This window comes from Chelonia mydas, chromosome 12, assembly GCF_015237465.2.
Source record: "Chelonia mydas isolate rCheMyd1 chromosome 12, rCheMyd1.pri.v2, whole genome shotgun sequence".
Lineage (NCBI taxonomy): Eukaryota > Metazoa > Chordata > Testudines > Cheloniidae > Chelonia > Chelonia mydas.
The window spans coordinates 8,417,286-8,424,156 of NC_051252.2; the positions used below are offsets into that span (position 1 = coordinate 8,417,286).

Sequence of the window (6,871 nt, forward strand, 5' to 3'; positions counted from 1 at the left end):
GCTAATTTATAGCCTAAAAAGAGAATACAATAGCTCAATGGGAATAAAGGGAGAGGTGGATTATTAAGATAATTATTCATTTATATAGCATTGTAAATGTACATGGTACTGCACAGTGATCCTGCATCAGTGTCAAACATACAACAGGACTTCGCCCCTGTGGCAGGGCAGGGGTAAAACCCCGTTTCAAGCCCTGCCAAAATGCTGGCTGCAGATGGCTCTCTGGTCAAAAGGCCAGGTAGAGAGACATGGGTATGCAGCAGGGAGCCCAGCTGTAAGCCCTAATGAGGGCTAGCTCAGAGCAACAAGCTGGGCCGAGAGGGAACAGCTGGGCTAAAGACTGGGAGGGCTATAAAAGCCCTGGGAAAACCTCACTGAGGGGTTGGCCTGGGAGGAAACAGGAAGGCTGTTTCTCTGTCTCCTTACCTACTGGAAGGTACCTCAAGGGCCAGAAGACCCTGGGTGGGGTCTGTGGTGTGATTGTTGTTGGGGGAATTGGGGCTGCACAAGAACACTGTAAGTAAAGACACAAAGGTGAAACCACTGAAGAAGGTGGTGGGACTCTTTATTATACCAGCCTAAACACAGGGTGCAGGTACAAAAGTGGGAGTGCCAGCATAGACCCTGTGACAGCCCCAAAGAAATCAACAGTACAAGACAGAATATGTACAAGGTAGGCTGTGGTCATTAGGAACAGGGGGTAGTACGAAAGAAGACTCTGAGACAGGAGTAGTCAAAGGAGAGCAATGGAAGAAGAGGAAACTTGAGTAGAGACTAATGATCAGAGGAAGGTATAGGAAGAGCTGAAGGTAGGGCTAGAGTTTTGAAGGTGAAGAGGGAAAGCTTGAATGTGATATGGATGAAAATTCTTCAAGAGAAGAAGCCCGAACTATATATGAGTGAAGACCACTCTAGTGCAGTGGTTCTCAAACTTTTGTACTGGTGACCCCTTTCATATAGCTTGCCTCTGAGTGCGACCCCTCCCCCTTATAAATTAAAACACTTTAAAATATATTTAACATCATTATAAATGCTGGAGGCAAAGCAGGGTTGGGGGTGGAGGCTGACAGCTCACGACCCCGGTTTGAGAACCCCGGCTCAAGTGGAATGTTCAGCGGGTAACAGTTGGCGAATGGGGAGAGAGTCCGCTGGGTGACGGGTTGGTGGTTCTTGAGCAGACGCCAATAGAAACCTGAGGAAATCAAGCGAGGCCAGTCAAAGGTTTCTAATGGAGGCCACTGGAAAAGTGAAAAGATTCTGGGCAGGAGAAGACATTGAATAGTGAGAAAGGAAAATTACCTCCGCACCTGAGTTTGGGATCAGTTGGAAGGAGAAGTGAGAATGGAGTGAGCCAAAGAGTGGAAGGTTCCAGTACCCAAGAAAAAAGATAAGAACATGGGCTGAGGTCGATAGCTGAGGTAGAGAGGAAGGGCTGAATAATAGAGATGTTGTACAGAAATTAACAGCAGGATTGGCAAGGGCTTGGTCATAAGGGGGAAAAAGAGAGAAGTCTGATATGATGCTATGGCTGTGTGCTTGGATGTGGAGAAGGACTGATCTCTATTTTTACATAGAGGTTATGTAAAAACTTGGTATTTTGGAGAACTCTTTCTTTAAAAAGAAAAGGATGACTTGTGGCACCTTAGAGACTAACAAATTTATCTGAGCATAAGCTTTCGCGAGCTACAGCTCAGCTCACGAAAGCTTATGCTCAGATAAATTTGTTAGTCTCTAAGGTGCCACAAGTACTCCTTTTCTTTTTGCGAATACAGACTAACATGGCTGCTACTCTGAAATCTTTTTTTAAAGGCTTTGATGACTGTATAATTCAAAAGAAAAATAAACACAAATAGCCTGAAAGGTGTCGAACAAAATGAGTCCTAGTGAAATCCTGGATTTGGCTCAGGCCCTAAATGTGTAGCAATATACAAAACTACTAGACAACAGTTTGTGATACAAACCTGTCCTAAAAGAAAAGAGAGGATGGGGGAAAGGTAGGGAGATTATCACTCTTAATTTTAATGTGTGCTTAAAATATTATTTACCACTTTTCATTCTTTACTATGATTAATGCATACATCCTCTTGACAACCCTGTGAGTATCTCAGTTTAACAGGTGGGGAAGCTATGGGACAGAGAAGTGAAACAATGTTTCTAGTGCCATAGAGACACTGGCAGTGTTAGGAACAGAAAACAGATCTCACTTCCCAGCTTGAAGGCTACGTCTTCTTTCAGTTATCGCTGAGCCTTCCCCAGGCAACTGCACTAGGGGGTTTTCTCCGCATAAAAGCTAGAGTTCCAGTTCTCTGACTTTTTAAAAAGAAATGAGAATGTTACGTTCCCGTTACAGATCTTTTTTCAATGAAAAAAATGGGAAATGAAATGAAATTAAACCTTTCCACTGCAAACAGGGCATTTTTGGCCTGTTAAACTAGAATATCTTTGAGATGAGATGTAGAATTCAGCTCCTGACCCACTTGTGATCACTCAAGATCCATGAAGCTTTTTTGCAAGACTGCAGTGATAAATCTTGGTTCCCTGGCCAAACTCCAATGTGAATTATTACATTCTGCCGTCATAAATAACTCCAGCAGTTTTAATAGAGTAGGGTATTCTTCTCTACTTCCTGTCTTAAACTATCCTGACATGTGTTTCCTTGTGCTCTCTGAGCTGTCCTAGAATCCTAGAATATGAGGATTGGAAGGGACCTCAGGAGGTCATCTAGTCCAACCCCCTGCTCAAAGCAGGCCCAATCCCCAATTTTTGCCCCAGATCCCTCAAGGATTGAACTCACAACCCTGGTTTAGCAGGCCAATGCTCAAACCACTGAGCTATCCCTCCCCCCTGTTGGTCTGTCTCTGCCTCTTGTCTCTTGTCTTGTTCTTGTACTTGTCTTGGAGGCAGAGGTCACATTGAGGTCCCGGCCCAGGCCTGGGGCTCTTGGATACGAATTCAATACAAATAAATAACACGACTTTCGTTAAACTCTTGCATTCCATCCCAGAAGTGGTTGCATTTCTGTGGTAAATGAACTGATTCCTGTATGTCGTTTGGCATATCAATGATATCAACTGCCCTTACCGTTTTTCCCCAGGCTGGATCCAAAAATGAAAAGCCACTTCAGTGCCCAAGGCTTTTAACAACACCAGGAAAACACGACAAAAATAACAAGAGATGAGAGTTCTTCAGCTGTAGAGAAACCTCTTTCATGGCCAAACCTACAGGGAACGTTTTCAAAGGCTTTTGTGTATGAAATGCACTAAAAATATGGGATTTTTGTTTTACTTGTCACTTTTTAAAGGCTCTGAACAATTGCCTTAAAAAGGGTGAATTGTGGTTGTATTCAGTCCCCTGTGCAGAAGCTTTAGAATAATGAAATCTCAGTTGTCCCTTGTAATGATAGCAATTGCCATGTGGTAGAAATCTTAATGCAGAATAGATCCTGGAACTTCTTATCACATAGAAGTAATTTGCTGAATTGCAAAGAACCTGGGAGTTTCTTGCCGCCATCTATTTTAAAGTTCAGTTTTGTCCTGAATGCGTCAGCATCTCAGGAATAGAAAAGGGACTCTCAGAACAAAACAGATCCCTCTGAAGTTTTTCCAAGCTTCAGGTAGGTAAATGGGACAAAACACAACGTGGTTTTACAGAAGGTAGATCATGCCAGACCAACCTGATCTCCTTCTTTGAGAAAAGTGTTTTTTTTTAGGCAAGGGAAATGCAGTAGATCGAATCTACCTGGACGTCAGTAAGGCATTTGATACAATTCCAGGTGGGAAATTATTAGTTAAATTGGAGAAGATGCATATTAATAAGAGAACTGAAAGGTGGATAAGGAATGTTGGGTGTTTTAAATATTTCAGGGTGCTGAAAGATGTTGCCACCAAAGTGTCCCAGAGTTTAATTTTTGAGAATACGGCCAGTTTACCACCAAAGCTGCTTAACAGTCGCTCCAGTGGCTGTCATCTCCACTGCAAGGAGGGCTGGCTGGAAATGTTCTACTGAAACAGCGTTTTGGTGGCAGCTAGAAGTTTAGGCAAAATTAATTGTTTTGTAATAAAAGTCGTCTTTTGGTGGAAAAAGTGATTTTTTTTGTTTTGATTTTGTTTCTGTCAAAAAAAACTGCACGCATGCAAAACAAAAAGTTTCTCTGAACGAAACAGGAGATGATATCCTGGAGTCTGCTCAGTGGAGGAGAATGGAAAAATGCGGCATCTGAACTACAGCTCCCATGAGGCATCTGAACTACAACTCCCATGAGGCACCTTGGTGACATTGCCAACTAGCAATAATTTGGTTATAGATTTTTTTCAGAGAAAAGTCAACACTTTCTGTACAAGCACCCTCCCCTATCCTTCTCTGACTACCTCTAATTACAATTTGTGGACCCTGCTGTGAGTATTGCAGTAAAGACACCTTCATTTAAGCATCATTCGGGGTACATATAAATCACTTGAGAAAGAAAGGAATGAACAATGATACAGATGCCCCAATACAGGGTCTTCACTTTACTCTGATACAAGAGTTACTTTAGAAAACTTCTTAAGATATCACAATGATTGACATGCCTATTAGTGAGCAGCAGTGGCATGAATCAGTCATCTGTTCCTGACAAAAGAAAAGAGAACATGAAATAGAAGTGAGAGGAAAAAATAGAAAGGGAAAGGTGAAGGCTAAGAAGTGAAATGTGGGCAAAGGAGGGTTGGAGGAGAACTCAATAGAAGGGCACATGCCCACAGTCCTCCAGACAGTGTGGCTGTATTTTGTTAGAAGAGATGATTCTTAAATATATCCTTCACTTTTTAATTCCCTGGGTTTCAGATGGTTTTTTATAAGCTGTGACATGATATTTTTTCTCCAGGGGAAGGAAAAAAAAGGGGTCAGCACTTTTTTCCCATTCTTTATAAAAACTTGAAAAGATTTGTTGTAAAATCCAAGCACAATTGTTATTACATTAGAAATCCAAGTGTTTTCTGCCTTGAAAGAGCCTACAGAGAACTAGAATGTGATCTGAACTATGACATCAGCTATACCAGTGATCGTACTGATTCACAATACCTGATCAATTAAGAGGGGAAGTAACTTTTATTGATTGTTTAAAACCCTGGGTTTTCATTAAAACCTATTTTACCAACACTTGGGAGAAAGACTCTCTTTGCTAAGGATTCAGCAGTAGCCTTCATCCCTACAATCAAGGTCTGAGACAGCTTTCAATCCAGCACCCTGAGTCAGCCACGGAGTTCTCCAGTAAAACCAAGGAGAACAGAACTTGATATTCCTAAGATAAAAACAATCAATAAAAAAAGTTAAAGGGGCACTGGGGGGAAACAAACACAGCCTTTTCATGCCTTCTTTATGGATCTCATGAGTGCAAAGAGGGCATGATCCCACTTTCTTTGTCCTTTGCAGGTCACCTTTATGGGCATCCTTATCTTTGAATGTTCTGCTTTTCAGACACTTGTGTTCTAAGAGCATCTCGCCCTATGAATTTTTTCTTGTCAAGTTATAAAATAATATTTATAACCTCACTTCCATTTTTAATTATTTATTAAGTATTAATTAATAACAGCATTACTGTGGCACCTAGTCATGGACCAGGACCACACTGTGTCAGGTGCTGTACAAACACAGAACAAAAAAGATGGTCCCTGCCCCAAAGAGCTTACAAACTAAATTGGCCAAGAATACAGGAGGCGAATAAAATGGATCCTAACACTATAGTACTGATTACTGCAGCTTTTTACTAGATACCACCCTGGACCCAGAAGCTTTTGTGTTCCCAGTAGTCTTTGATATCTCCACTGAGGATTGATCTTTTTATTCGCCCAAGAAACTCTTCCCCCTCACCACGTTTTATTGACTTTGTAGATTCAGCTTTCACGAGTCATTGCCGCCAAAGCTTTTCTAAAGTCCAGGGTGAATTATGTCCACTGTTTCCTCTGCTCAACATTGTGGTGGTGGTCCTTTTTTCCTCAGCAGATTCTGTTGCATGCACCAGGCATTGTTGTCCTTTTGGTAACCCAGACTCACTTTCGTTAGCTAAATCGTAACATAAAGGGTCTCCAAACATTCCCATAATTCCATTCTAAGCGGTGCGAATAGGTGACCCATGCCATGCAGTAATCTAGCCTTCTGTGGGCTGTAAAGCTTTGGTCTAATTTTGGTTGTGGTGTGTGGGTGGGGTGGTGGTGGCCTGTAATACTGAGGAGGGCAGACTAGATGACCTGGTGGTCCTTTCTGGCCTTAAACTCTGTGACCATAAGTATCAGTACTAATTGCATATTTCAATCTGTATCTAAAATGAGATTGACCTGCTTCCCTTTTAAGATTGTGTGTTAGGGGCCCCCATCCACTCAGAGTTTCAGCCCCCTCAAGAGACAGCTGTCAGGCCAATGGTTACAGTCCATTAAGACTGAATGAGTTCAACCACCCAGCAATGGAAAAGTCTTCATAGGGGCATCCATCCTCTTTGACAGGCCTCATTGCATGCTCCTTCCCACCAGGAAAAGCCTGTCTGAGGCACCAGGAGACTTCGCACCTGGGTCCTGAAACCGGAAATGATTGAACATGATGATAACAGAGTCCTTCTGGAATAGCAGGGCTGCTCATCTGTTTAAGACAGACTTTCGCAGACAAGGGAGGTAGGGACTAGAAGAAAAATAGCAGGGCATGCTGTCAAAGGGAACCACAATTAGTCCCAGGAGGATCTTTGCTTGCTAAGGGATTGTGATGTAACTTCAGAGGAAAGCCTCTCTAACTTAGCTTGCAAGATTAGATGAGGATAAATATGCATGTGGGCTGGCTGTTGTTTTAAAATCCGTACTAAAACAGTGTGGAGCTACACTAATTTACAGCAGCTGAGGATCTCACC

General features: G+C 42.3%; 1 long non-coding RNA gene across 1 annotated transcript; it reads left to right on the plus strand.

Annotated features, from left to right (window-relative positions):
* Positions 1-387: 387 nt before the first annotated feature.
* Positions 388-5,380, plus strand: LOC122462612. Its single transcript, XR_006285290.1, has 4 exons — positions 388-436; positions 3,095-3,247; positions 4,164-4,394; positions 4,862-5,380. It is a non-coding gene; the product is annotated as an uncharacterized LOC122462612 (long non-coding RNA).
* The last annotated feature ends 1,491 nt before the right edge of the window (positions 5,381-6,871 follow it).